The 16,452-nt window shown below is 31.4% G+C and overlaps 1 pseudogene; it reads left to right on the top strand.

Annotated features, from left to right (window-relative positions):
- The first annotated feature begins 2,708 nt into the window (after nucleotides 1-2,708).
- On the top strand, nucleotides 2,709-15,539 carry LOC100923165 (annotated as a pseudogene).
- The last annotated feature ends 913 nt before the right edge of the window (nucleotides 15,540-16,452 follow it).

Raw genomic sequence — 16,452 nt, 5'->3', positions numbered from 1 at the left:
AATAATTTATTTTTGTTTTTCTTCATTGGTGGAAAGTTCTCCTTTTCATTTTTAAGAACTAATTTCATTTTCCCTCTCCTTTTTTCAACGTTTCCAAAGGCTTATCATTTTCTTGGCTTTTTCATGAACCAACCTTGGTTTTATTAATTAGTTCAATGTTTTTTTTCTTTTTTTTTCTCCTTTTAATTTAGAATTTAATTTATATTTGATTGGGGTTTTAATTTTCTTTTTTTAGTTTTTTTAGTTTTGCAAATTCAAATCTTTTTTTCTTTTTATTCAATGCTCTGGGATATAAAATTTTTATTACCACTTTGCCCATCCCAAAATTTTGATGATGTTCTCTTTTGTCATTATCTTGATGAAAATTATTAATTGTATCTTTTTGCTGTTCCCCAATCATTCTTTAAAGATGAGATTTTTGTTTCTTACTTTTGGTTTTTCCCCCAACTTTTTTTGAATTGTTTTTATTGCAATCAAAAGAAACATTTCTTTTCTGCTTTCTTGCATTTAATTTTAGTCTTTGTTAAATATGGTCAATTTTGAATAGGTTCATGAACTGTAGGGAAAAGTATATTTTTCTATCTCCATTAATTTTCTAAAGTCCAAAATACCTAATTTTTCTAATATTCTATTTACCTTTAATTTCTTTCTTATTTGTTTTGTGGTTTGATTTGTCTAATTCTGATTCAAGGTTGAGATTCCTCTATTACACTTTTTTTTGTCTATTTCTTCTTGAACTTCTTAACCTCCTTTAGGAAGTTGGATGCCATACCTTGGTTATATATTTTAATATTGATTTGCTTTTGTTTGTCCCTTTGGGTGTATTTTTTTCCTTTATTCTTTTAATTAGATCAATTTTACTTTTGTTGATCTGAGATAAGGATGGCTACCCTTTTTTACTTCCCTGAAGATAATAGATTTTGCCCCAGCCTTTTACCTTTACTCTATATTTTCTCCTGTTTAAATGTGTTTCTTTAAACAAATATTGTAGGGTTCTGACTTTTGATCCAGTCCTTCGTCCTCTTTATGGGGGAGTTCATCCATTCAACGTTAAATTCTAAATCTTTTTCCTGCCTCCTTCCCAGTTTGCCTTTACTTATTCTTGCCTCCCCAACCCTTTCCCCTTTTAAATTTATGCCCCTCTTGTTCACGATGCTTACCCTCTTTTAATCCTTCCTCCCCCCTTTGGTCTTTCCCCTTCCTTCCCTTATTTCTCTTTTTCTTTTTCCTTTTCCTCTCCCCCTTTTTTTAATGGGGGAAATTTTTCTAAAAAAATGTAATTATTTTTCTTTTGAGAACTCTGATGAGGTAAAGATTCCACAATGTTCCTCCCCCTTCTAAATTTCGATATGATAAGTTTTTTCCTTTTGTGGAATGTGGTTTCCCTCTTTTTATCCCTCCTTCCACCTTATTCTGCATCATCCCTTTTCCATATCTCCTTCCCTTTTTTGTTATATCATACAATCAAATTATACATGTATTTTTTTGTATATCCACAAAAAAATACAATTTAAGAGTTATTTTACCCTGATCTCTTGGTTCTATGGGGAAGGAAATTTTTTGTTTAGTTGGTTTTTTTTGAAACAAATGGAATTCATTTGTTTTATTTTCCATCTTCTTCCCTGGAAAATGCTCGCTTGTGGGTAGTTTATTCTTGGGGTTATCCAAGTTCTTTTTCAGAAATATATTCCAGGCCCTTTTCCTTTAATGTAGAAGCAGATTTGGGTGATCCTTGTTTGGCACCTCAGTATTTTTTTTTTTTGCTGCTTGAAAATTTTTTCCTTAATCTGATAGTTCTGAAATTTGGCCCAAATATTCCTTGGGGTTTTATTTTGGGGTTTTTTCAGAAGGTGTTTGATGAATTCTTTTAATCCTATTTCCTTTGATTCTATTACATCTGGGCAGTTCTCTTTGTATTTCTTTAAAAATATATCAGGCTCACTTATGTTTTCAGAAAGTCCAAAATCCTCAGATTATCTCTCCTAGATCTTTTTCCAAGTCTTCATTTTGCAAGTAGATAATTATGGTTTTTTCAGTTTTCATTTTTTTGTTTTGCTTGACTGATTTTCTTTCTCAATGAATAAGTTTCTTTTGCAGTTCTAATTTTTTTAAAAATTTTTTTATTTAGTTTTTACTTTTTCTTATATGTCAATTGGTTTTAAAGTATTGTTTTGGTCTGTGGAATTGGAATTTTACTAATTTTTTTAGTGAATTTTTTCTTTTTCCAATTCAAGATCTACTTTTTGGATTCTTTGTCTTTTCTAATTCAAACCTAATTTCTTGGGTTCTTTTTTTCAATTTAAATTTTTTTTCCCTGCTTCCAATTTTTAATTTTCAATTGTATTTGGGTTGTTTTTCTTTTGGGCCCTTTCCCCCCAATTTTTTTAACTTCTTTAGGACTTTTAATTTCTTCTTAGGGCATTTGTAAGGAGGACAGTCTGTGCATGTTTGCTGTTTGGGTTCCTTAGGTTTGCTGACCTCCTTTTTATAGAAGCTGTCGATCGTTCTTTCATCTTTTTTATTATGTTTAAAGCCTTTGGGGTGGTCTCCTAGGCAAGGGGGACAGTTCCCCGAAAGGGAGTTCCATTTCCTCCAGGGAGGAGGTTGGGAGGTTTCCTTCCCCAACAGGAATGGATTCAAGGCCGAGCTATCAAAACCTTGTAGGGCTGGTGGGTTAGATTGCCTTGGCTTTAGAGACTAAAGGGGAAATGTCACTGCCCCCAGGCCCGGGCCTCTTGTGGGACTGTGGTAGCATGCCCGGATGGGCCTGCCCCTCAAACTCTGACGTCTGTGTGCAAATTGGCCCTGGGAAAGCTCAATTTAAAAGCTCCCACTGGCAGATTAGGACAGGGCTGTGTCCTCCCCCGGGTGGGATCCAACCCCCAAGGAAATTTATGCGGTTGGGGCCCTTGTGGGATCTGTGCCCACCCCGGTTTGGACCCTCCTCGGTTCAAATTTCTCCCCCGCGCGATTCCCCCCCTGGCCCCAGAACCTTTTTGGTAGATGCGATTTTCTTGGGTGGGTTTCTTCTTATCTTCAATTGAGCAGTAAGACTTTTTGGGGTCGATATAATATTGATAAAGAGGGTAAAAGAAGAGCAGAAATGGTGTTTCTCCCCATCTTGGCTCCCCAAATTAACATTTACTGGTTTGCTTGCTATCTAGCTAAGAAGGTTGGGGAGAAGGAGTAGAAAATCTGAAACACAGGGTTATGCAAGCATTAATGTTCAAACATTATCCATCCATATGTTTTAACAATAAAAAGCTTTAATTAAAAATTTTTAAATGATTATGAACCACTACATAGAATTCCCAATCCCCACCTGCATTTTTGATTTCCTTCACAGGTTAATTGTACACTATTTCAAAGTCCAATTCTTTTTGTACAGCAAAATAACTATATGGTAATGTATACATATATTGATTAATTTATCTTTAAATATTTAATTTATTGGTAATTCTATCTGATTGGGGGGGAAGGAGGGGAAAAATTGGAAAAAAGGTTTTGATTGTAATGCAAAAATTTTAATGCATTCCCTGTAAATAAAATGCTATAATAAAAAAAAGAAAAAAAAAAGAAATTTATCTTATCCTTTAAAGAAGTAGGAGAAGAAAGAGGAAAGAAAAGGGAGGGACTGAATAGAAGGGAAGATAGGAACATTAGGAGAAAAGGGTAAGAAAATGAGGGAGTAGTAATAGAATACAGGACCAGTAATAGGTGGGCTGAGTTGAAAACAAAACTAATAAGGAGGGACAGGGTGGTAAGAGAGAACAAAAGTATATAAAGAGGAGAAATTGGATGGATAGAAATAAAAAGTTGATAATCATAATTATAAATGTGAATGGGATGAACTCTCCCATAAAATATAAGCCAAAAAAAGTGGATTAAAAAAAGAATAAAAATATCTTTTAAAGAAACAATTAAACAAAAATACAATAAAGGTAAAAAATAAATTATTTTCAAGCAAAAAAAAGAAAAGCAGGTCGAGCAATTCTGATCTCAGATAAAGCAAAATTAGAAATAGATCTAATTAAAAGAAATAAGGAAGAAAAGTACATCTTGATAAAGGGTACCACAAGCAATGCAGTAGTAATGATACTAAATATATACGCTCCAATGGTAGAGCAGCCAACTTAGTAGGAAGCTTTTTAGCAGTAATAGGAAAAAAACAGACAACAAAACTATATTAGTGGGGGATTTCAAGTTTCCCTTCTCAGAATCAGACAAATCTATCCATAAAATAAACAAGAAATAATTTAGGGAGTTTAACAGATATGGTAGACCTCTGGAGCAAAATGAATAGGAACAGAAAAGAATAAACCTTTTTTTCTCTTACAATTTATTTATAATCTCATTCTTTATGCCTAGGTCATGAACCCATTTTGACCTTATCTTGGTGTACGGTGTTAATTGTGGGTCAATGCCTAGTTTCTGCTATACTAATTTCCAATTTCCCCAGCAATTTTGTCAAATAATGAATTCTTATCCCAGAAACTGGGGTCTTTGGGTTTGTCAAACACTATTTTATTAAAGTTATTGGCTGTTTTGTCCTTTGAACCTAACCTATTCCAATAATCAACTAGTCTATTTCTAAACCAATACCAGATGGTTTTAGTAACCTCTGCTTTATAATATAATTTTAGATCTGGTACAGCTAGGCCACCTTCATTTGATTTTTTTTTTCATTAATTCCCTTGAAATTCTTGATCTTTTGCTTTTCCATATGAACTTTGTTGTTATTTTTTTCTAGGTCATCAAAATAGTTTTTTGGGAGTCTGATTGGTATAGCGCTAAATAAATAGATTAGTTTAGGTAGTATTGTCATCTTTATTATATTTGTTTGTCCAATCTGAGAGCATTTAATATTTTTCCAGTTGGTTAGATCAGACTTAATTTATGTGGAAAGTGATAAACCTTTTTTTCAGCAGTATGTTGCACATACACAAAAATTGACTATGTATTAGAACATAAAAACTCACAATCAAATACAGAAAGGCAGAAATAGTAAAGGCTTTCTTTTCAGACCACAATGCATAAAAATTATATTCAATAAAGGGGCAGAAAAAGATAGACTAAAAAGCAATTGGGTATTAAATATTCTAATCCTAAAAACTGAGTGGGTCAAACAATAAATCACAGAAAGAATCCATAATTTCATGCAAGAGAATGACAATAAGAAGACAACATACTAAAACCTATGGGATGTAGCCAAAACAGTTCTTAGGGGAAATTTTATATCTCTAAATATTTACATGAAGAAAATAGAGAGAGACAAGATCAATGAATTGGATATGCAATTAAAAAGCTCGAAAAAGAGCAAATTAAAACCCTGCATTAAATACCAAATAAGAAATTCTGAAACTCAAAGAGATTTTAAAAATTGAAAATGAGAAAACTATTGAGCTAATTAATAAAACTAAGACTTGCGCTTATGAAAATGACAGCAACATAAGTATATCTTTGGTTAATTTGATTAGAAAAAGAAAAGAAAAAAAATTACTAGCATCAAAAATGATAAGGGGGAACTTACCACCAATGAAAAATAAATTTAAAAAATAATTAGAAGCTATTTTGTCCAACTGTTATGTCATCAACTTTGACAATCTAATCAAAGTGAATCAATATTTACAAAAATAAAAATTTCCCAGATTAAAAGAAGAGGAAATAAATTATTTAAATAGTGCCATTATAGAAAAAAGAAACTGAAGAAGCTATCAATGAACTACTTAAGAAAAATCTCCAGTAAATAGAATACTAGAAAAAGTTAGATAGGATAGATCTTTGGAGAAAATTGATTGGAGACAGAAAGGAGTACATTTTCTTCTTGGCAGTTCATGGAACTTATATAAAAACTGACCATGTATTAGGATATAAAGATCTCAAAGTCAAATTCAGAAGGGCAGAAATAATAAATGAATTTTTTTCAGATCACTATGCAATAAAAGAAAAATTCTCTAGGCCGTGATAGATTTACAAGTGAATACTACTAAGCATTTAAGGAACACATAATTTCAATACTATAGACTATTTGGAAAAATAGTCAAAGAAAGAGTCCTGCCAAATTCCTTCTATGATATATATATGGTTCTGAAACCTAAATCAGGAAGAGTCAAAACAGAAAAAAAAAAAGTATAAACCAATCTTCCTAATTTTAAATAAAATATCTGCAAAAGATTATAGAGACTTATCAGCATGATAATATGCCATGACCAAGTGGGTCAGTATCAGGGCTGGTTCAGTACCAGGAAAATTAATGCCATAATGACCATATCAATAACAAAACCTACAGAAATCATATGATAATATCAATATATAGAGCAAAAAGCTTTTGACAAAACACAGTACCCATTTCTATTAGATACACATAGAGAAAGGGATAAAGGGAGTTTTTCTGAAAATACTAAGCAATATCTGTCTACTATAGCAAGCATTACTTGTAAGGAGAGAAGCATTCCCAGTAAGAACAGGGTGAAACAAGGATGTCCATTGTCACCACCATTATTTAATATTGTACTAGAAATGTTAGCTTTAACAATAAACTTAGAGAAAGAAACTAAAGGAATTAGAATAGGCAATGAGGAGATAAAACTCTCATGCTTTGAAGATGATATGATGACATACTTAAAGAATCCTAGAAAATCATCCAGAAACTTATTGGAAAAAATTAACATCTTTAGCAAAGTTGTAGGATATAAAATAAACACACATAAATCTTCGGCATTTCTATATATTACTGTCAAAGCCTATCAGCAAGTGATAGAAAAAGAAATTCCATTTAAAATTATCGTGGCCAGAATAAAATGTTTGGTTGTCTATTTGCCAAGACAAATCCAGGAACTAAATGAACACGATTGCAATACATTTCTTACACAAATAAAGTCAGATCTAAACAACTGGAAAAATAACAATACTTTATCATGAGTAGGCCAATATATAATATAATAAATATAATAAAAATGACAATTCTACCTCAATTAGATTACTTATTCAGTGCCATACCAATCAAACTGTCAAAAGATTATTTTAAAGAGCTAGAATAAAATAGTAACAAAGTTCATCTGGAAGAACAAAACATCAAGAACATCAAGGGAATTACATGAAAAAAAAAAAAATCACAAAGCATAGTGACCTAATAGTACCAGACCTGCAATTATATTATAAAGCAGTGGTTGTCAAAAGCATTTGATACTGAGTGAGAAATAGAAGGGTGGACCAGTGGAATAAGTTAAACATAACACACAATAATCAATGACTATAGGATTATAGTACTTGAAAAATCCCCAAACTCTTTTGGGATAAGAACTATTTTGCAAAAAAAAAAAAAAAATGCTGGGAAAACTGGAAAATAATATGTCACAAACTTGACATAGACCTATATCTGATACCAAAATTAGGTCAAAATAGCTATATTATTTGGGCATAAAAGATGATAAAAAGTAAATTAGGAGTACAAGGGATAATTTACCTATTAGATATTTGGAGATGGATAGAATTTATGACCAAATAATAACTAGAGAAATGCAAAAATGGACAACTTTGTTTTCACTGAATTAAAAAGTTTTTTGCAGAAACAAAACCAACAGAAACAAAGCTGGGAAAACATTTTTTTCAGCTAATGTTTTGGTAAAAGTCTAATTTCTAAAATATATAAAGAACTGTGTCAATTTATTAGGATATGAGTCATTCCTCAGCTGATAATTGGTCAAAGAATATGAACAGACAATTTTCAGATGATAAAACTAAAGCAATCTATAATTATATGAAAAATGCTCTAATAACTATTAATTAGAGAAATGCAAATAAAACAATTCTGAAATATCACTTCACACCTCTCAGATTGGTTAAGATGACAGGAAAAGAAAATGATAAATGTTGGAGTAGATGTGGCGAAACTGGAGCACTGATGCATTTTGGTGGAGTTGTGAAATGATCCAACAATTCTAGAGAGCAATTTTGAATTATGCCTAAAGAGCTATAAAATTGTGCCTGCCCTACTGGGTCTTTATTCAAGGAAATCATTTAAAAAAGGAAAATTATTCATATGTTCAAAAATGTTTGTAGCATTTCTTTTTGTGGTAGCAAAAAATTAAAAAATGAATAGAGGCCCATCAAATGCTGAATGGTTTAAAAAGTTGGTGTATATAAATGCAATAAATTATAATTTTTCTATTAAAAATAATGAACAAGCTGATTTCAGAAAGGCCTGGAAAGATTTACATGACATGATGCTGAAGGAAACCAGCAGAACCAGAAATACATTGACAACAGAAACAGCAAGATTGTGCAATAATCAACTACATAAAATTTCATTTTTCTCAGTAATTCAGTGATTGAAGGCAATTCCAATAAACTATGAACAGAAAAGAACATCTTCATCCAGAAAAAGAACAATGGAAATTGAATGTAAATCAACCCATGTTATGTTCACTTCTTATTTCTGTTTTTTTTTTTTTAAATCTTCTGTGGTTTTCTCTCTTGTTGTGACTTTTCTCTTGCTATATGATTTATAAAGCAAAGTATATTTAAAAAGTGAATATACTTGTATAACCAGAAGAAATAAATATTTTAAAAAAAAGAATCTGTGATTTCTTTACTTTAGAATGTCCTTGCAATAAGTAAGATTACAAATAATGCTTTCCTGCCTGTTCTTTGTGACTCTTGTTCAAATCTTACTAAAAGTTTACTACAGGGGTTAAAACAAGGAGTTGAAGGTCTTGCTCTCTTTCTTTGGATAAGGAAAGATTAATAGAAAATAAAAATAATTTAAAACAGAGCCAACAGAGCCAATAGCCTCTGAGGTCTAGGTCAGGTTTATCTAGGCAATGCATGTGTTCACTGCTCATAAGTAGCTATGGGTTTGGAGGGAAAAATGGCTTCTTCAAATAAGAAATTGGAAGTGAACAATTAGAAGAGTTCCCAAATGCTTATGGAGGGTTAAGAAAAAGGGAGCAAGAGGAAAGAATCACTTTTTAAAAAAACATAATAAAAGACCATTAAAAATGATATAACCTTTCCGTTTTTTATCTGCCACTCTTTCAACCTGACCATACCTTTCTTTTTTTTCCCTTCCTACCATAAAATTCCTTTAGACTACTGAATTGAGAAGCAGAAATAAAATTTATGAGACAAAGCAGTATGCTTCAAGCTAAAGCAAAAGATTGTTTGACAGCAGCAATTATCTCAGAACCTTATCATCTTTCTATGTGCCCATTTTTCCTTAGTCTTTTCTCCTGCCCATATTTTAACCAATTGCTCAGCAAGTATATTATATGTTTCTGTATGCTTTTGTGTTACTGTATTATTTTACTGGTGGTTGGAATAGGAATGTACTTGAAATAAAATTCTAATAAACTAATTTCAAATGGAAGTTTTCAGGAAAATGGGGATTCCAGCCTACTTGTCACTGAATTCCTTAGAATATAAGACTAAAACCAAAGTCAAGCTATTGATTGATTCTAGAATAAATACATAGGTACATTTTAAATTTTATTTATTTATTTAAAGTTTAAATACAAAATAGAAAAAGAAAAAGAAAACATCCACATGCACAGCAGAACATGAGAGGATACAAAATATAAAGCAATAAATTTACATTACAATAAAGCATCTATAATAAATACTACACATTATGTTCAGAAATATTCATCTTTTCTTTGTTTCCTTGTAACTTTTTTTGGTTCTCTGCTGTGTACTTTTTTGCTCTTTTCCCATTTCTTCTCTCCATTCCCAAGAAGATTAAAGGGGTGTGTGTGTGTGTGTGTGTGTGTGTGTGTGTATGTAAATATATATGTATATGTTCAAATATTTCCTTTTTTTTCATAAATTCAAACTTTTTTTTTTAACTGAGGCAATTGGGGTTAAGTGACATGCAACTAGGAAGTGTTCAGTGTCCAAGGCCAGATTTAAACTTAGGTCCTTCTGACTTCAGGATCTCTATATACTGAATTACCTAGCTGATCCCAAATATTTCCTTTTTTTTTTTTTTTTTCTAAATTCACCAATTCATCATTACAGCACTGTTCCAACCTTATAATAAATAATTTTTAATAATCTAAAACAATAACGATTAATGTGGCTGACATACAGTGTAGTTCCTTAATTTTTACTTTTGTTTACACCTATTTTACCTTTAAATTTGTTTGAAATCAATGATTACTAACTGTTTTTTTCTACCTAATAAATTCTACTCAAGTTTTATTGTTTATGTATACTTCCATCCTGGTACCTTTCTTGGAATCTTCTCAAGTTGTCCCAAGAAAACCATATTGTACCCCAACTCTTTTTTGTTTTTACAGCTCTATATTCTCCCTGAGGTGCTATTTTGTTGGGGGGATTCGGAGACCTTGGAATTTGCTGAACTATTCCACTGTCTTGCCAAAATCTTCTCTTTAACATAGGTAACTTAACAATTTCCTGTTTATGGTTTTGTTGGAAGTCATGATAAAAAAACTACATAATAAATGACATTAGAGGAAGGCATCTAATGCTTGGTTGAGTAGGTCCTACTAATTAGCAAAACTTTCTGTCATTTTTTAAAACGTGCCATTCGTACCAATAAGCTTTATTTTTCTAAGCAGAATTTCTCATATATCTAACTGACCCTGATGTCTTTTGCTATCTTACATGAACCTTTCCCCCACTTTGGAAATAACTAATTATAACAAAATCTATCCCTCATCTTTAAACTAAGTACTCTAACAGACCACACACACTGTATTATGGAAGAGCATCCACTTTGTGATATGTTTAATGTAAAATATCAAAGTTAATGTAAGCATCATAACCTTGAAAAAGTCAGTAATTTTAATGTTTATAAAAGCATAAGTGATGACTTTTTTTGATATAAACACATGGAATGCCTAATCATATATTTATTTTTGGAAAGAAGTAGAAAAGAAAACACATAGCAACATTAATAGACTTTAGTTTCAGGATGATTATAAATTGATCTTTGGGCAATTAGAAAGTTTGTGTGAGAGTATTTAAGTGGAAAGACAGATAACATTAAATGAACCAATGTCATGAGACCCTTCCAAGGAATATGGGCCATTTTAAAATCAATGTTATTTAATTGTAATCTAGGTAATGATTGGAAAAGGACTTAAAATATGTTCAAACTGATCCTTTTTGCAAGAAAAGGTTGGCAGATTCATCCTGCACCAGCTGGAGCTTATGCAGTATCCTCTTGGGCAAGTAGCCAAAGGAGAATTGCAATAATCTAATCTTGAAATAACAAAATCGTGAATGACCACTTCAAGGTCTAATTCAAGCTGACATGACTACAACCTAGTCAAGATTATTTGTAGAAAGATAATCTTTCCAAAGAATTCACACACATACACACACACACACACACACACACACACACACACAAACACACACACCAAACAAGGGGACAACAAAAGCACTTCTATACAATTTTACTTTTTATAACTCATTTAATCTATCAAATTAAAATATGATAGATGGAAAAAGAAAAAAAATCATGTAAATAATGATTTTTTCTATGTAGGAATATCCTCCTCTGATCATTATATTTCTTGGTGAAACTCCATTTAAATCTTCTAACTATCTAATATTACATTACATCACAACATCCTGTTCTAATCTGGTTACAATTTACATAAATTCAAAATATATCCCATACTATGTAGGTCACCAATATTTTTATTAGATGTTATTGTTATTTAGAAACAATCCAAGTAGTTTATAGGATAAGTACCAAGAAATAGTTAAAATATAGTGCTTTAAAGTCAAAAGGATGGTATGATAATAACAATGTTTTAAGAATCCATCTTCCTAATCACTGAATGAAATTGTTGGGTAGATAGTAGATTTTTAATCTTTAATTTATTGTTAATATTTAATTTATAAATGCTTTAAATAAGTATAAAATTTTATCCACTTAATAAATAAACATTTAAGAAATAATAATAAATTTATTTATTTAATAAATTGTTTCTAAATAAATACTTATTGATTTAGTGATTGCAGTTTAAATCCAAAAATTCAGTGTTGGGCAGCTAGTGGTGCAATGGATAGAGCACCAACCCTGAAGTTAGTAGGACCTGAGTTCAAATCTGGCCTCAGGCACTTAATATGTCCTAGCTGTGTCACCCTGGGCATGTCACTTAACCCCAATTGCCTCAGCAAAAAATCAAAAAACAAATTCAGTGTCAATAGGAAGACAAAGGCAAACTTATCTTATATACATGATAAGAACAGTATACTTGTTTACTTCATTTAAAATTTTTAATTTTCTATTGTCTCCACTGATATGATTACTAGGGTTCATATGTGACACAGAAAGAACTTGGGTGTATTTAAATAAATTTTTAGCCCATTTTCTTTTTAGGTAAAAGCTTTGCAGGACAAGTTAAGCTCCCCCCCAAAGATATAGTTCTTATATAGTTTCTTTACCTACAGCACCTCAAGTTAAGTAAACTAGGTCTTCCTTACTCTTTTTCCCTATTATATTTGCTGGCCTTGTTCCTCCTTTGTCCTCCTTTCATGTCACTCAAACTTCAAACTTCAGTTCCAATATCCTGCCCTTTGGATTTAACTTTTTTACCCCATTTTTCATATGCACTAGCCCATTCTTATACGTGCTTAATCTAAATTGTAACTTTGATTCTCTTGTTATGATGTTGTTATTTACTTTACCTTTCTTTCCTATTTTCAACCTTAGTCTACTAAAACATTTGTTTGACTCAATCATGTCTTGAATGATTTATCCCAGGCAGCAGATATAAAACTTAAGCTATGGTGATATGAAATAGACTGTGGTACTGAGGAAGAGGAACCTCTATTATTTGGTAACAGTCCCAATACATTTGCATATGGATGGCTCAGTTCATCAGCTTGTAAAGGTGACCTATTTTCTGCTGATTCTCTATTCTTGTATTTTTTAAATAGATTATATATTCCCTTACTATATTTAGTGTTTGGTGAAGACCATGTGTCTAGCTTAAGTCCCAGAACTAAATTAACTACTTCTATCTTGTCTTCTCCCCACTCAATTTTTTTTTCTTTTTTGAGGTATCAGGCTTGCACTAGTCTATTCTTAAAAGAAAGATAAGAAGGCTTTGTCAATGAAACTGAAAGGACATCTTCTTTATATCCCTCAATCTGAAGTGTTCTTGTCTAGATTTTTCATCCCAATTCTTTGCCGATATAATATCATGAAAGCAAAAGGATTTTTTAAAAAACATAAGTATGAATTATTAGTGGAAGGCATATCCATGCAAAGAAAATACAGGAGCATGAGAAGTACTATGTCTATTATAATAATATATTAATTTATAACTATCTAGTTTGTGAACACTAAGCAATAAAGAAATTTAAATCTCTAAGAATTTTTGTGAAAGTCAATTACCATTTATTGACCTTCACAAAAATTCTTAGTGATTTAAGTTTGTAAAGTTTGGGGGCTTAAATATAGCTAACAATCTTTACAAAATTTTCAGATGAAAAGGTCAATTTTAAATAGGGAAATATATAATATTTTTGGTGTTTATTTTTATTTTTTTTATCAATTACAGGGAAACAAGAATGTTTTAATATTTATTTTAAAATAATTTGATTTCCAAATTCTGTTCTTTATTTTATCTTTCCTTGAGACAGCAAGAAATTTGATGTAGAATATACATATACAATGAAACTAAACATATTAGCTCTGTTGCAAATGAAAACACAGAATGAAAAAAATAAAGAATAATTTTTTAAAAAATATGTCATTCGGTGTTTTTTTTGTTTGTTTGTTTGTTTTGTTTTTCTGAATGTACTTCTGACTTTGAAGATTTCTTCACCATGGCTCCATACCAATAAATACCCTGCTTCATATCCTCTCATCCCCTTGTTTTATTTTAGAGGTTTTTCCCAGGTTCCACTAGTTATTTTTCTATAGTTGGATAGTATTTTTTCTTTATAAGTCCAATTCTGTTTTATCTTTTGCTGGGGAAAGCTGTCATTCACCATTCATCACTGAACAATTTTGCTGTTACTTAGTATATTGTTCCCCTAGTTCTAGTCATTTCATTTTGTATCAGTTCTTTTAAATCTTCTTAATTTTTTTTCTGAAAGCATTCTATTTTAATTTCTTAGAAAGGTTTCCCTATTACAAAGAATGCTTGCTGATTTTAGATAGATAGTATTTAATATTTTATGGAAAATTCTATTCCTATTCCTTCTAATATTTTTAATAGGAATAGACATTGTGTTTTGTCAAAAGCTTTTTCTCCATCAATTGAGATTCATTGTTTTTGCTATCAATATGGTCAAACAATGCAGATATCTTTGCTAATATTGAAACAACCCTGTATTCTTTCTATAAGTCCCACATGGTCATAGTCTTTTTAATATATTGCTGTCATCTACTTGCTAGTATTTTATATATTTATTTTTTTATTAATTCATTAGGGAAATTGGTTCATTGTTCCCCCACCCACCCTATGTTTTTACTCTTTCGGGTTTAGGTATCAGCAACTTATTTGTGCCATGAAAAGAATTTGGTAGAACTCTGTTTCTTCAAAGGTTTTGCATGACATTGGACTTAATTATTCTTTAAATGTTTGGTAGAAATCTATCTGATCTTTGGGATTTTTTGGTAGAGAGCTCATTGATGATTTGATTGTTTTTCTAAGATAAGATTTCAAGTATTCTATTTTTTTAATTTGAGAAATTTATATTTTTGTCAGCATTCACTTATTTTACTCTTATTTTAAATTTTATTTGCATATAATTGAACAATATAACTCCTAATAATTGCTTTAATTTCATTTTATTGGTGGTGAATTGACAATTTTCATTTTTGATATTGGAAATTTGATTTTCTTATTTCTTTTTTAAAATCAAATTAACCAATGATTTATATTATTTTAAAATAAAACCCATATCTGGTGTTCAGGCCAGTAGCCTTGACTGGTCTCACTGTGCTGAATTCTTCAGAGACCAAGAGGGTCAACATGTACTGCTTTTCATTGATAATGTTTTCTGATTCATTTAAGCTGCTTCAGAGGCATCTGCTTTACTAGACAAAATCCTCTCCATTATTGGTTGCCAGACTATGTTGGCCACTGATATGGGTACCATGAAGAAAAGAATTACTACCACCAAGAAACATTCTATCACCTCTGTGCAAGCTGCCTATGTGTCTGCTGACTGACTGACCTTCCCCTGCCACCACCTTTGCTCACTTGGATGACACCATTGTTCTGTGCCAAGCCATTGCTGAACATTTACCTTGCAGGGGATCCTCTCGACTCTACTACTGGATCATGATTTCCATCATTATTGGCAAGGAGCACTATGATATTGTACAAGGTGTGCAAAAGGTTCTGCAGCACTATAAGTCCCTCTAGGACATCATTGTTATCCTTAATATGGATGACTTTTTTGAAGAAGACAAATGGACAGTGTCTCAGGCCAGGAAAATTCAGTGTTTTCAATCACAGCCATTCCAGGTTACTGAAGTATTCTCAGAACATATGAGGAGGTTGGTACCCTAAGGAAAAAAAATTAAGGGATTTCAACAGGTTTAGGGCATACCATTCTTCAAGAGATCATCAAGGAAAACTGCCCTGCATGACCATCTCCCAGATCAGGCCTTCTATATGGTAGGACCCATTGAAGAAGTTGTGATAAATGCTGAAAAATTGGCTGAAGGGCACTCATGGAGAGATACCTTCATCTGCTACACATCCTTCAAATTTCAGTTGTTTCAGTAAACCATAATAAAAACATAATAAAATATAGATGATGTTAATTTTGATTTTGTTAGTTAGCATGCTTTCATGGACCAACAGGTCCTGTTTGAATTTGACACTATTGTTCCAAAGGAATGAAATCACTGGTCTGATCTTAAGCAGAAGTTGGATATTTAGTACTACTTTAAAGGTAATGTGGTTTGTTTGTATGTGTTTTTGTCCTCACAAAGAGCCATGATACTGAAATTAGCCACATCTGTCAATCCATTCTGGTCACTATCCATTCAGGGAATAAACAAAATAATAACTACTAGATTTCAAATCAAAAGTAGAGAAAAATTCTCAGTCCAAGATGGGACAATTTTGTGATGATCAGTTCATAACATGTATCTTTTATCCTCCACTTTAAAAATAATTAAGAAATGTCAAATTTAATGTGAAAATTTAGATTACATGAATTTAATATTCCCAAAGGGCAAAGAATCTGTTTACTAACTTTTTCCCTCAGTGGCTAGCAGACCACATGCAAATAGGCCCATTTTCAATGCCTATGAATAATTCTAATAATACTCCTACTGTCTTAAAAATAAATTAAACTAAAAACAATTCAAATGATATTTTTTCTGAAAGAGCATGAATAATCCTATTCATATTGTTTCTGTAAATGATGAATTTTTTTTTACTTCTGTGCTAGAGGTAAAATCAACAAAAATAGAGACTTATGATGGAATCCTTTAAAACAAGTCAC

Source organism: Sarcophilus harrisii, chromosome 3 (assembly GCF_902635505.1).
Source record: "Sarcophilus harrisii chromosome 3, mSarHar1.11, whole genome shotgun sequence".
NCBI classification, from domain to species: Eukaryota; Metazoa; Chordata; class Mammalia; order Dasyuromorphia; family Dasyuridae; genus Sarcophilus; species Sarcophilus harrisii.
Note: the sequence above shows the minus strand (reverse complement) of the source record. Positions and strands in the feature narration are given on the sequence as shown.